Source organism: Lissotriton vulgaris, chromosome 10 (genome assembly GCF_964263255.1).
Source record: "Lissotriton vulgaris chromosome 10, aLisVul1.2, whole genome shotgun sequence".
NCBI lineage: Eukaryota > Metazoa > Chordata > Amphibia > Caudata > Salamandridae > Lissotriton > Lissotriton vulgaris.
In genome coordinates, this window is record NC_141698.1 from 937,370,655 (window position 1) to 937,384,144 (window position 13,490).

The 13,490-nt window shown below is 44.9% G+C and overlaps 1 long non-coding RNA gene across 1 annotated transcript in view; it reads left to right on the plus strand.

Moving 5' to 3' along the window:
• LOC147689036 (uncharacterized) overlaps nt 1-12,186 on the plus strand; it is a 36,859-nt gene extending 24,673 nt beyond the window's left edge. Inside the window, exons 2-3 of the long non-coding RNA XR_015300717.1 lie at nt 4,843-4,936; nt 11,530-12,186. This is a non-coding gene — a long non-coding RNA (uncharacterized LOC147689036). The remainder of the gene's footprint in view (nt 1-4,842; nt 4,937-11,529) is intronic.
• The last annotated feature ends 1,304 nt before the right edge of the window (nt 12,187-13,490 follow it).

Genomic DNA, 13,490 nt, shown 5'->3' on the forward strand with positions numbered 1-13,490 from the left:
GGATGGACTGCCTTTGGAATTGCATGTGGTTTGGGTGGAGCGCTTGAGACACAGAGATTGGGATGAAATGGGGGCATGGGCAGGATTGAGGTCTCATCTAGTGGCATAATGCAAAACGATGGGGCCCCTTGCAGAATGTGATGAGCCCTGAGTCTCTGACATCTCACAATTATTCATTGACCTTGTGCGGAATAGTGGCTGCCTGGTGAGCTGGGGCCCCTGAAGTGTTCAGCCCCTCTGTGCCACAGGGACCTGTGTTAGGCCCTTTGCGTGAGCGGCCTGTAGTCCGTGCTGGAGACATGTGACTGGAAAAGTATGTGTTCAATATCATAACAATACTGTTAAAGGAGGAGGGAGGGGTAGGTTAATGGTTTCTTGTGGACAGTCATGTAACTTGCACCAAATTGGCCTACCTGTACTTATCACAAACTGAGGAAATGTATAAATAAGAAGTCGGAGAAAGACCGCTAAAAATTCAGTGTGCACTATGCAGCAAAACCTCTTCACCAGACCCAGCCTTTCCCATAAATTATCATTTTAGTAATACACGTTTTGGGAACTGTGCACCTTAAATGCATAGTAGAGAATAAGCTATTTCACAGTGTTTTCAGTTCACTTAATAAGCGTAGCTGTCATCCTTTGGAGAGAGGCTTTGTCTGTGTCTGGCACAATGCCAGGATTGCTGCACTGTCGCGAGCTCCCTGGGCGCGCTGCTCAGTGATCGCAAGCTAATTAAAAAACCCAGGCTCTCTGCCTCCTGCTTACACAGGGGAAGCGCTCGGCACGGACAGATGAGATATAATGTGGAAAATAAGAGCAAGCAGAGGCAGATGCACAGCTAGGCCCGGTGGGTTTCACTCATGCTTTCGCAGTCAATGGGTTTGGTGAAAGGCAGTTTGCAGCTTTTGCGTCACTGGTCTTATCCACTCCAGGGGCGCATGAGTCCCCCAACCCTCCAGGGGCCCCCAATCAGTTAAAGGGGGTAGCATTCAGATTAAAGCCAATGATTCTGAGACATGGCAGACTTGAGTGCCCCATCACATTCTGCAGGGGGCAGCGGGCCTCATTTTGCATCACTCCACTGGCCCACTTCAAAGATTTTTAAAACTAGTCTGAGCAAATGCATCAGTGTACCGAATAACAAACCAACCCTCTAGTGAGAAAAAGATTAATGTATCTGACCATCGCTGTGAAGTTTGCAACCAGCATCGCATGAACACCTCATACCCCGTTGTTCACTTAAACATTCCTGTATGCCCCCTCCTTTATCCACAGAGCAGTTTTTACCTGCAGGATGAAAAGGAGTATGACACTGCACTGAATTATAGGAACTCACGTAAACACTTTATTTCTTTGAAGACCGTTTACAAGTCCTCTCCACAAGTTAATACACTGAAAAGCAAGGTGATGGGGGGGAGGGAGCAGGGGAAAGGAGCTATCAATCACATTTTTATTGTAGCAGGAACATCTTGGGTATGGGGTCTGGTAGCTGCAACAGCGTGATGTGTGCTGAGAAGGATCAATGGAAGAGACGCAGTAACCTACTTGGTATATAACTAGGCACGTAACTCAAAGCACATTAAAATATATACTTTTACAGTTCAAAGCACATTGAGAAAGATTTGCCCAAAAATCACACAATTTCAAAATGGAATCTGAACCCATGTCTTTCTCAAGCCAGCATGTTTTAGTCTCATCCAGAGCTCCGCACCAAAAATTAGGTTATAGAACCAACAAAACTGGGAACTTTGCCTATTCATACTTCGTGCATTGGGTGACTGTGAAAATCTTGTGACAGCGGCATTCATCTTAACAGAACGCCAGCTTCTCATAGGAACAAATGACACAAATAGTTAACTGAAGCACGCAAACAGCACAAAGAACCATCCTGAGGGTCCCGAAGTTGTGAAGTGTGCCAGTGCAGTAATGACACCCTGGCCAGCAAGCTATAGGTCCCATATGCGGGGCACTCCACTCTGCTCCTCCTCACCTCTATGTCTCGGATGTGTTTGGTAGCCGTCAGTTAGGTAGGCCTTTGTTTGGGGTCAGATGTAGATTCCGGCCGCTTTATCTTGCGGCGAATGTCTCTGCGCTGGATCGGAAATAGTGGCCTGCAGAATCACTTCTCTCTGCCTTCAGATTTCAGTAAGCCTCTCCTCCCTTCAGGCCTGGTGCCGTGCTCGGGGGCCCCGCCCTTAGACGTCCGGTGCTGGCCTCCCTGGACCCGACCTGTATCCGACTCACCACCCGGTGGGGAAGCTCTTCTGACTCCCATTTGGCATTCTCGCCCGGCTCTCGTTGCCCTGGCGTGTTTCTGGGGTGTCACTCCGTGATCATTCACAACGCAGGTTAATCAGTGTCTTTTCGTGCCGCTGGGAACGGAGCCGATATTTGATATTTACTGATGACGACTCCTGCAGTGACTAAAATTGCTCTGTCATGAAAACAAGCTGCATCCCATAAAAAACAAGCACAAGCGCGCGCCGCCTTCTATGGCAGCAGGGGGAGGGGAGAGAGGAGGGGGCCGGTGCGATTCCCTCACGGGAGCGAGGGGCTGGCGCCCCGATAATTGATAACATTTGGCGTCAGCTGCTCTCTCCCGCGAGTGAATAGCCAGACGTGCACGCGTAGCCTCTGGTAGCAATGCAACACTTGCATGTTTTTGCCTGGAAAGCTCTACCGATGGCTGAAGGTCTCTTTCCTCTGCAGCGCATGCGCGCTGCGAAGGCGAGACCTAAAAAGTTGAATAAACTTTATAATAAATTAGTAAAAATATTGTTATGCTAATTATGAATGTAAATTGTATGTATTTGTTTTTTAAATAAACGCAAAAACACTACAGCACTTCTAACTTTATTTTAAAATACATCTTTAAATTTATGCTAATTTAATAGTAATATTTTTCTCAAGTTTGTCAAAAATAAATTACCACCTTAAAATATATATTGTCTATTATACATTAATAATAATTAAGAATGATGCATAGAATTAAATAAAAGTAGTAAATTACACTAGGAATTTTGGCTTCACACTTATTCCAGTGGGTGAATACATGTATGTCTTCACTTTTGAGTAAGTTTACACGTATTTTGTGAATAGCCAGAAGAAGTAAAGTTAATGGAAAGAGTAAATTACACATGTAAATGACTCCAAGTTTAAGTTAAGTTTGCAAATAGCCTCCTTAGTGAATAAATATCTAAAGTGGAAGACCTGATATCGGACTAGCAGCTACCCTAGCAGAGAAGCTATTGCTGATTGAAAGAACCACACTTCACGAATTATGGTCACATTTGAAAGGCAGCATCTGCCTTGGAGTTAACTAGAACAGCTAAAATACAGCAAATGATGTTGTGCAGTTCTACAATTGGTATCTGCAGGAAATGAGCACATTTTGTAAATTCTCTGTTGCAGAGGAATGTCAACAGCAGAATCTCATTTCACATCATTTTGTAACCTTTAATGGGGGTGCCACGTTTGCAAATAATCATTTGAGGTAGCGCTGCTCCCCCACATCGTTGGGGCTGCGGTGGCTAATGTTACTCCACTGTATGGGAGGACACATGGTACCAGAGGTACAACACTTAGCCTGCACTGAGTTTTGCTCAGCTGGAATCTACGAACTGCCGGAAAAACTATGTTGTGCTCCGCGGAGTTCCCCCAGCAGCGCGCAGTCTGTTAAGTCGCACTGCTTGAACTGTTTTTTTTTAGCACCAGAAGTTTGTCCTGCACTGTAAAATCAGTACGAATGGCAGAGGGCGCTGTTGCTTTCTGCTGCTCAAGTCGACTTTCTACTCAAGTGCTTGCTTCCTCAATACGAGCGACAGATTACTGAACCTGAGCGGTCCCGACCTGCTACGGCCACCCACGTTCAGAAATCACGCTAGTAAGAGATCTAGAGCGCAATTTATTTTCTCACGAGCACTCACCAACCTAACGTTTGTGAGCCACTTGAGGGAAAAAGATCTGCGTCACATCAAAGTTTTTCGGAACTCTGCGCGGAGTCTGCAAAACTCCACAAACTCCCCCAGCGAAATTCTTTAACCACCCCTGTACAGCAAACAGCTCTGCAGACTCAGGGTGCTGGGGTCCCAGCGCCCTGACCCAAGACCCTGCCCAAGGTACCAGCCACTGACCCAGGCCAAGACCTTGCTGTCATTAGAACCAACTGTCCAAATATACTCGTATGTGCAAATATTATACACTAATTGTGAAAGAGGAGTCTGTGAGCAAAGTTTAAACAAGCATTTGCAATGCAATAGGTCTCACATTTTCGCAAGTTTAAGCTATTGGCATTGTAAATGACAATGCCTTTTATTTATATTTTGAAAACAAAAATAAGAGGTATTGTCATTTATAATGCCAATAGCTCAAACGTGTGTAAATGTGAGACCTATTGCAATGCAAATGTTTGTTTCATTCTATCAACATTTTTTTTAGGAAGCCTTAGATTGCAGACTTTTCAAGGGGGAAAAGGAGTTGAGTCTTCCTCTTTGTAAGTCACCCTCCTTGAGATAGTCCGGTCCTAGATTGCTATTATAGTATGGTGACATCCACATTCATAAAACCCCCAAACGGGTCTTAAGATCTATCTACATGACGACCTAAAAAAAAAAATCAAACATACTTTGATTTAAAAAAAAAAAAAAAAAAAAAAATGTGCAATAAGGAAAGGTCGACCACAAATTCTTTGTTCCATAGTAATTGCCAGATTTGTACAACTACTTTACGTTTAAAAGTCATTTTGGTAACGGAAAAATGTAATTGCTCGACCGGAGATGAAAGCACCATGGATCGTGGCACCCAGAAGTAGTATACTAATATTTCACTTTCTTTTTTTTACAGACTGGACTGGCTTAGATGAGGATGAAGATGCACATGTTTGGGAAGATAACTGGGATGATGATAATGTAGAAGATGATTTCTCCAATCAATTGAGGTATTTTTTTTTCCTCTCCTGTGTTGTTGTACTAACGTTAACATGGTTATTTTGTTTCCCAAAAAGTGAAAATCTCCATTATTCTTACTTTGACAAAATGTTATTTAAATAAAAAAATGTTTTAACTGTAGGGCTTTTTGTCTTGGTGGCTTTTTCCAATTATTAATGATGAAGGCGGGCATTAACCCTCAGAGCAGCACGATCTACAAAGGATCATGTGCTAAACATGAACTTTCGGGGCGTGGCTAAGATGGCAGCAATGTAGGACATGCCCTCTGGTTCACTGCCGGCCTGACCATTTAGAACTGCAGCTTGCGGTTTCCTGGAGCACATAAACGCCGGACAGCTTCTCCCTCATGCTGCAGTGACTGCCGGGCACTTGTTTATGGGCTCACGCTGGCCCTGGGGCAGACCAGATCGCGGCATGGCAGTTCGGGTGGCTGACTGTGAAGCAGACAAGATGGCGTCTGCCTGAATCATGGGGTCGCTGACTGAGCCGCACCGCCTCACTCCTGCTATGACGATGTCCCGTAGACAAATGGGCATAACTGGGTCCCTCTGGGCATCGCAGGGAGCCTGCAGCATTGCGACCGGCGCCTCGCTGGCATTTCCTGTCAAGGTACCCCCGAGGAGCGCTAAGATGGTGGTCACCTGCACTCGAGGCTGAATGCCTCGCTGCACTGCCTCCTGTGACAGCGGTCCTTTTTAGCCAGCCAGGCAGAGTACAGAGAGATGCCTGTGCTACAACGCTGAAGGTCAAGGTAAGCCAGCAGCTGTGACCCTGACTCTGGTGGAACTTTGAGAGTGCTCTCCTGCTGCTTTTGGGACCCTGCGGGCCCTGGCGTGTGTCGTGAGCTGTAGCCTCTTAGGGCCTGAAGTGGAGCTCGGACCGGATCAAGGGGCCAGAGTGAAATCATTCCCTTATCTCTCAAGTGCTGGCAGCCTTACACTGGTGGGTGCTCTGCAGACCCCCAACATCCATCAATCCCCATCCCCCCCCCCCCCACCCCCCCAGGTTCCAGCGCTCCCTGTCTATCAGCCCCCAGTTCTGCCTAGAGACGGCCGGTACACTCCCTACATTGACTTTTGCCCTCTGAGGGACCGTTGTCAGATGGAGCCATCGCAAGGGGGGCCTTCTGGGCGGCGAACAGAGCATTGCAGTGTTGAGGACAGATCCCCATAACTGACTCCAAACCCAACTACTCATGGCAGTAGTGAAAGGCAAATCGAAGCACTCTGTGCAAGATGTGCACACCTGCTCTACACCAGCTGCCTCAAGGGACCCTGTGGCAGGCTTGCAGCGTTCCGCCCCCCCACCCGACCCGACCCAGCCCCAGTGACTCGGGCATTCCTGTTTGTCTTCCTCAAGGCAGATATCCAGGACTTCAAGAGACCTCTCAAGATCTGGTGAAGTGAGACAGGTGTTGAACTTGTGGGTGAGCAAGTCTCCTGCCTGATAGACAACGAATTGGCAAAGGGTGAGGAGGTGAAAATGCTCCCACGGGAGGTTATCTCTCTCTCCACAAGCAACATGATGAACTCCGGGACCAGTCAGAAGACCTTGAGAATTGATCCTGACGTAATAATGTCCGTCTCCGGGGTGTACCTGTGGGGTCCGACAACCAGGGCTACGTCCAGGCCCTCTTTTGCTCTGTCCTGGGTTGGGCAGAGGATGCTGCTTTGCAGTTGGACAGGGTAAATCGTGGCATTTCATGAAAGGTTACATTTTCCCATTACTGTTCCATTGAGTTTTGGTGACTGTGAAGGATTTAAGCAGTCCTCATTCCTCAGGCCTCCCACGTCACTCCCTAATTCTTTTCACTGTCCGTCATCCTTTGCACCATAGCTGCTCGTGCCCTCCACCCATCTTCACTCCTCTGGCTGGCTTCCCCTTTTGTCCCTTCCCACCTTCTTGCATCCCCTTCAATCCCCACCTCTAACAAGCTGTCATTGCTTCTCAGTTCAAATCTTCCTTTCACCTCTGTGAATTCCCGGCTTCAACATCCCCATCTATACCTTACTGCTGCATTTTTTGCTCCTTTTAGATTGGTGGCAGCTGCTCTGCATGCTGTAAAGTGCTGTTCCTTTATAGCATACAGTTTGATTCTAAATACAAGTGACTGACACTATGCATAAATACTATGCTGACTGCTTCCAAAACGGAGGATGCGATCCATGCCCCATTAATGAATTTCACTCTCATAATCTAGCATTGGTATAATTGTTGTTAGTTCATAACCAAAAATCATCAGCCTTGCTTAAGTGTATATGGATATGTATATCTTTTGCCGATGCCTTCTCTGTTAAATGCCATGCTTAAATCAAAAGAACAGTTGAGATTTTTAAACTCTTATGTCCGATCCTGCTTATATTGCCAGCAGTGATCATACCTATGTAATTGTAGGTATTAAACCTCTCCGTTTGTTGTAAGGTGATTGGATGCAGCTTTTGACTCTTAAAATAATTACTTGCTTGGATGAGGTCATTTGTAGGCTCTGTGCTGTAATGTCCAATTGAATGGTGTTTCCATGTGCAGTTCAATTTAGGGGTAACCATATTGTAATCCTCACTGGCACTAAAAGGGCTGAAGGGTTAGAGGCTGTATGGGTAAATGGAATCTTAAGCTTATTAGTGGTTGAGGGAATGTTCTCTGCATGCAGGGCAGCCTAACCTCGTAAAGTTGTTCACCAATTCTGGTAAATAGTGACTGTATGAGAGGTACTACTTTATATTTTTTTCATACGGGCAGTTGGCTTACACAAATGGCCAAACAACTTTCGGGACGGGGCAAACATTGCATTTATCTTTTGGGTAACTGTGTCTCCAAATAAATGTTTAGGACATTAACGTTTCTTCTTGTGTGATGCTGGTCAATGGTTTCTGACTCTAGCCTGAAGCACAGGATGGGTGGGATAATAGTTCAGTCTTATCTTTGCAGCTTTCCCTTAGGTCACACCCTGACCTGCTGGAACTCGTTCATAGTTTCAGCCTGAGCTCAATACGTCATGCAGGGGAATGGAAATTGAAGATACAAAATAGACATGGCTTCAGTATTCATTCCAGAAGCACAGGAGAAATCTAAAGGAGCGGCTTACAGGGATATGCTATTGTTGCGAAGACAGTTCTCTCTGGCTACCATTTACCTCATCGATCACCCTATCGCTTTAAGGGTATCATAGATACCCACGCAAGAACTCCAAACACCCCACTTGTACCCAATCAGTCACACACAAATACAACACATACTTGGGGAGTGGGTGGCAAAGACTTCCACTTACAATTTATGCATACATTTATCACTACTCCAGCCTGTGCATTTTTTGTGACGGGCTGTAACCCACTCCTGGAATTCAGTGCCATCAACTGTATGAAACTCTGGGCATGGGGAGCGGAAGTCATCCACACCAGAAAGTATGCCAATGGGTTGAGCCCAACAGACTCTAGCACCAGAGTTGACAAGCAACACACTAGTCTGGTGTAGTACTGGTCGCTGGTTTCCTGCCCTCTGAAAACATACCAGGTCTGACGGAGCTTAAAGATTAGAGGACCAACTACTGTACCAGAAACTTTACACCCACACTTCCGCAAACAGGAATGTGTCATTGGAGGAGAGTTTTTCAGATACATCTTCAACCATGTTGCTTGAGCCTGTGAATGATACTAAGTGGCCAAAGGTATGCCCAGTTGAGGGTCCTATGCTGACTGCCACTGGAACCAAGCTGTACCACAATGAAGAGGCATAAATATGTCGAAAGCAGTCTTAAGTTTCTTGTATTCTGGTGAGAAGACCTGGTTTGGCATTTCGGACTGGGCTGCCCTAAGACTGCTTTGAATATCATTGGGTCTAATCTGAGGTGTTCTAGGGGCCACTAAATGGGTTGTCAGTGGTTAGTAATTGTGGTTCTTCTCTAAATGACCACCTGGCATACAATGTACTATAGGAAGTCAATCCTTTGATTAGGGTTCTGTTGCGGTAAAGCAAACATGTCTTTTAAGCCTCAACCTTGCATGTTAGCAGGGCAAATGGGTCCAGGTGTTGATAAATGTGGATCTCCTGAGTCCAGGAATTCCAATCGGGCATAGGTGTTCAAAGGGGTTATTGACAGCCCCTGCATTTTCCGTCCTATTTCTTTTCGTATAAAACGCTGCCTCTCATCACCCTTGCTCATCAATCTTCACCGTTCTTCCTACCCATGCAGTGCATCATTTCTCATCCATTCTGCACACTGCTTTCCTCTCATCTAGTAGGTGCCTTTTATACTCTGATTTGCCTTCTGCCTGACTCATTTATATTGTGCCTTAGTGTCCGCTCTCATCCACTTGTCTTAATCGCCTCCCTCATCTGTTCTGTACACGTATTACCCGTTTTCAAACTCGCTCAGATCTGGCTGGTGACTTCCCTCTGTCAGCCATCCTGTCCCTTCTTTCAGTGTTTTTCATGCTGTGCTTCAGACAAATCGCTCACTGACTGTGTTGGTACCACAACTCATTCATTTTAACTCTTGGTCTCCTCTCTCCTCCATCTTACACTTTCTTCAAGCGTATCCTATGTTCCGCTTTCTGATCTGGTTGCGGTTTCATTCAACTTACTCATCTATCTTCAGTGCAAGTCATCTCATGTTCCTTATGTCAACCCCGTTTGCCTTACTTTCTTACTTTTACTTGTTCTCATCGGTCGTGTGCACCGTTCCCACAAAAGGCATATCTAGCACTTCCATTCCCTGATAAGTCTGTCTTATGCCTCACACTCTTGATTAGTCTTGCTACTGACTGACGTCCTTTATCATTAAGCATGTACACTCGTATACAAGTTGTCACTTGCTCCCCTCTCCAGTCTGATGTGTCCCCTAGTTCATCTCTCTCATTGTATGCATCTTATGTATTGCTCATCTCTTGTGCATCTGTCCACAAGTCCACTTGTGTCTTTCTCATAGTCTGAAAACGGACTGGGCGGCGCTACTCATGCTTGACTCATGCATCATGCTTTTAGTTTCTCTGCATGATTTGAGGGGAGGTGTGAGGCAGACTAGTTAGCATGTCTAGTTTCTGTCCTTTATCCAGTGGAATGTGTGAAAGCCAACATGGTGACAAGGTTTTTCAATACTTGTTTAGTTATCCTTTTTAATTGTATCTATTTTTAGTGTTTTGTTAAACACGCAGCTACCCGCAATGGGTATCCTGGCGCTAAGCCCCCACATGGTCCTTTTTTTCTAAAATGATATTCTCCATTCGACAGCCAGGTTTTTAGTAGTTTTCGAAAGAATGAAACAGACTTACAGATCTCCGTTACTGTGGCCTTGCGTTCCATAGTTTGGGCCCTAGGTAGGAGAATGCCCAGTATCCTTGGCATGTTCATCTTACTCTAGGAACTAAGGGAAGGTTGGAGTTGCTCGACTGTAGGGAGCAGTGTGGTTTGTGGGGTGATACCAAGTATGTACATATGAAAGTATGTACATATAACCTAGTGCTTTGAAATAATTTTTTCCATTGGCAGCCAGTGGAGCTCGTGCAAAAACTCTGCTTTGGACTTGAATTTAGGCAGCTTTAGAAGGAGCATATCAGCAGCATTTTGTACTAGCTGCAGTAGCTTGAGAGCACCCTTGGTAACACCCAGATTCAGAATGTTGTCGAAGTCCAATTGGGAGAGGATCACAGCCTGTATTGCTGTTCTGTATGCTGGCAATGGAAGGTAACCCAGAATCTTTCTCACCCATCTAAGCATTCCAAAGCAGGTGGCCACTATCTTAGTAATCTGGGTGTTCATTGGGCGCTTACTGTCTAGCCAGAAACCAACATTTTTCACAACTGGCACTGGAGTGGAGCAGGTCTCAAGAGTAATATGCCACAGATGAGGACCCTACAATTGGGGTTGGTTGTCTACCGCCAAGATTTTGGTCTCATCACCATTCGGTGTGCGGTAGTTTGTATTTGTGCAGCACTTTTCACCAGCAGATAAGAAGCACAGGGAAATGAGAAGGTGTGACATGTCTCCTCATTACAAGGTTGGTAGCTTCTAGCGGCTACATTCCAGATGCTCTAGTTTCTGAAGTATTAGAAAGAGTGTTCCAATATATATTCTATTGTTGTGGCTAAGGTGGAAGAGTACTATAGTGATAGCTGTGTGTACCTTTTCTGAAACCATTAGAATTGAGAACATTTGACTTGGGCATCATGTAGAAGCACCGTTTTGTCACCTGATTCAGTTTTCACCTCTTCGGCCGGTAAGGAAAATACAGCAGATGTACTTCTAGCTGAATTTTTCCCAAAGGAAATTCTTTACAGACATTTTCGATCAGAGGAGCAACTTAACATAGAAGTTCATACGTGAGCAATTTCATTATTCACAGAATTCTGGTTTTACTCCATCTTTAGTGTAACCAGCAGCTAACTTTGTCTTGTGTGCTGAATGAGCAATGAAGCTAGCTCGTACATAAACTATGTAAAGTACTTATTATTAAAGGAGCCATATTGGAACGTACCAAATCCTGTCCCAGCTAGAGTAGAATTGTAAGAAGAAAGAAGAAAATTGAATATGTAATAGACATGTTTATATGTACAATTTTAAAGTATCCCTCAATTTCTTTGTCATGCAGAGCTGAGTTGGAGAAACATGGATATAAAATGGAGACCTCGTGACTGATGCTTGGACATGAAAAGCAAACCACTTACTATGATACGCTCGCACCTGTATCTGGATTCAGATGTGATTAACATGAATACAAAACTGAGACCTCTCAAGTGACACTCAACACAGTTTTGAACAGTTTGCAGTCAGTTCCTGAGGATGAAATTAGAAACATGCAGAAACCTTTCTTTTTGTTAACCTGATGTTTTTGTTTCAGCACTGTATTATAAAATTATTATTGGTAATGCAAGGTCTGCAGTGTTAAGCCACACATGAAAATACTCCACTTTTTAAGTTACATTGACATTGTTGTGTGCAGTTTTACAGCTAGTTTTGTCGCCTCAGAAGACCGAAGCAATATTTCAGTTTGAATTGATAGTTTTTCCCCCAAATGCTTATTTTTATAAAGTAAATTAAAATGGTGTAATGAAAACCAACTAAGCAAACGTGTATTAAATCCTTTTTTTTTTTTTTTAAGTTAAGTTGTGAAAAAAAGTATAAAAGTACATCACAAATGTTTGGTCTCAGAAATGCTCTGCACTCCACAGCAGAAGAGTTCCTGAGTAATAAACCTTGTCGTGAAAACTTGTCTACGTCCAAAGTTTAAATAAAATTCCTCAGCATATTCTTTGAGAGCAAAGTTTTATTCAGCTGAATGACATGGAAACCCCGGGAGTTGGCAAAACAAAATCTAAACGCAGGTAGTTATACCCTTGTCCAGCCGTGGAAATTTACTCCACGGTACAGTTCCCAGGCAAGTCTAGGTGAAGTGCATTCATTACAGATGTAACCACACCTTCCTAGTACATTAATAATATTTGTTAAACAGCGTGTTTTTCCTGCTGCAGCCTTTAGAGATGCTTGCAAATGGCCGGATTCGAATCTCATCTCTCTCCCTGGCCTACCCATGCCATTCGAAGCGGGTTCTACAAAATACCTTAAATTTTGCAGCATGAATCTTTTCTGGATTTACCTGCTGTGCATTAATTCCCCATCTAGTGGCTGGTTCTGGAATTCTCCTCTATTGTAGTTCTATTTTTTTGTTTTTCTTGTTGGGCATCGACTGACACCCCATTTGGTGAGTCCTGTGATGTTGTACACCCTCCTCCGGAAGCACCCACCTTTGGTCTCCATCTTCAGATTATTTTTTGTGCCATTGGGTCTGGATGCTTGTCTAAAGGCTCTCCAGCACGATGAACAAAAATCATACAAGGTTCGTCAGAAGTTCACTGACAGTTTCATCAAATTTGGAGAAGAACACCGACAAAGAGGCACCGGAGGAGAAGTCGAGAGGGAAGGAGACTGTTTCCCTCAACATTTTTTGTGAAATGCCCAGACAATGGGCTCCCTGTACGGCCTAATGGAGAAGGCTCTACTCCAATTGTGCCTGAGTTGCAACCACAAATTCTCGCAGGACACCCGATCTGCAACCTCTGCCTGCCTGTGGAACATTGAAGTGAAAACTGCAATGCCTGTGTCCTGTTCACACCTAAGACGCTGAGGGTGAGGGAGAAGCAAATGGGAGCACATCACTCTATGTAGGGACTAGGAACAAATCCATCCCTGAGAGATCTGGGTCTGTCTAGCGACTAGGAGAATGTCGCTGATGGTGGCTAGTGAAATATATCGGACACTGACTTGAGGATCGTTAATGTCTAATCTCAGGCAACCAAGAGCCAGGAGGTGAGGCACTGAAAAAAAAAGGCCAGAGTCCCAAAAATGGGACTGAAGTGTGCCGAAGTGAGCCTTGTTGTCAAACGCTCGCCAAGCAAAATCAGGCCCCAAGACAGAGCCCCTTGGTTCCTTCGAAAAGGACACAGCAGGAGGAAGATCTCCAGAAAAGCCCAAAACATTGAAGGTCAGTCGAGGGAAAGACGCTTCTTCATAGAAAAAGGTTAGGTCTCGAGAAGAACTTAGAAGCTCGACGAC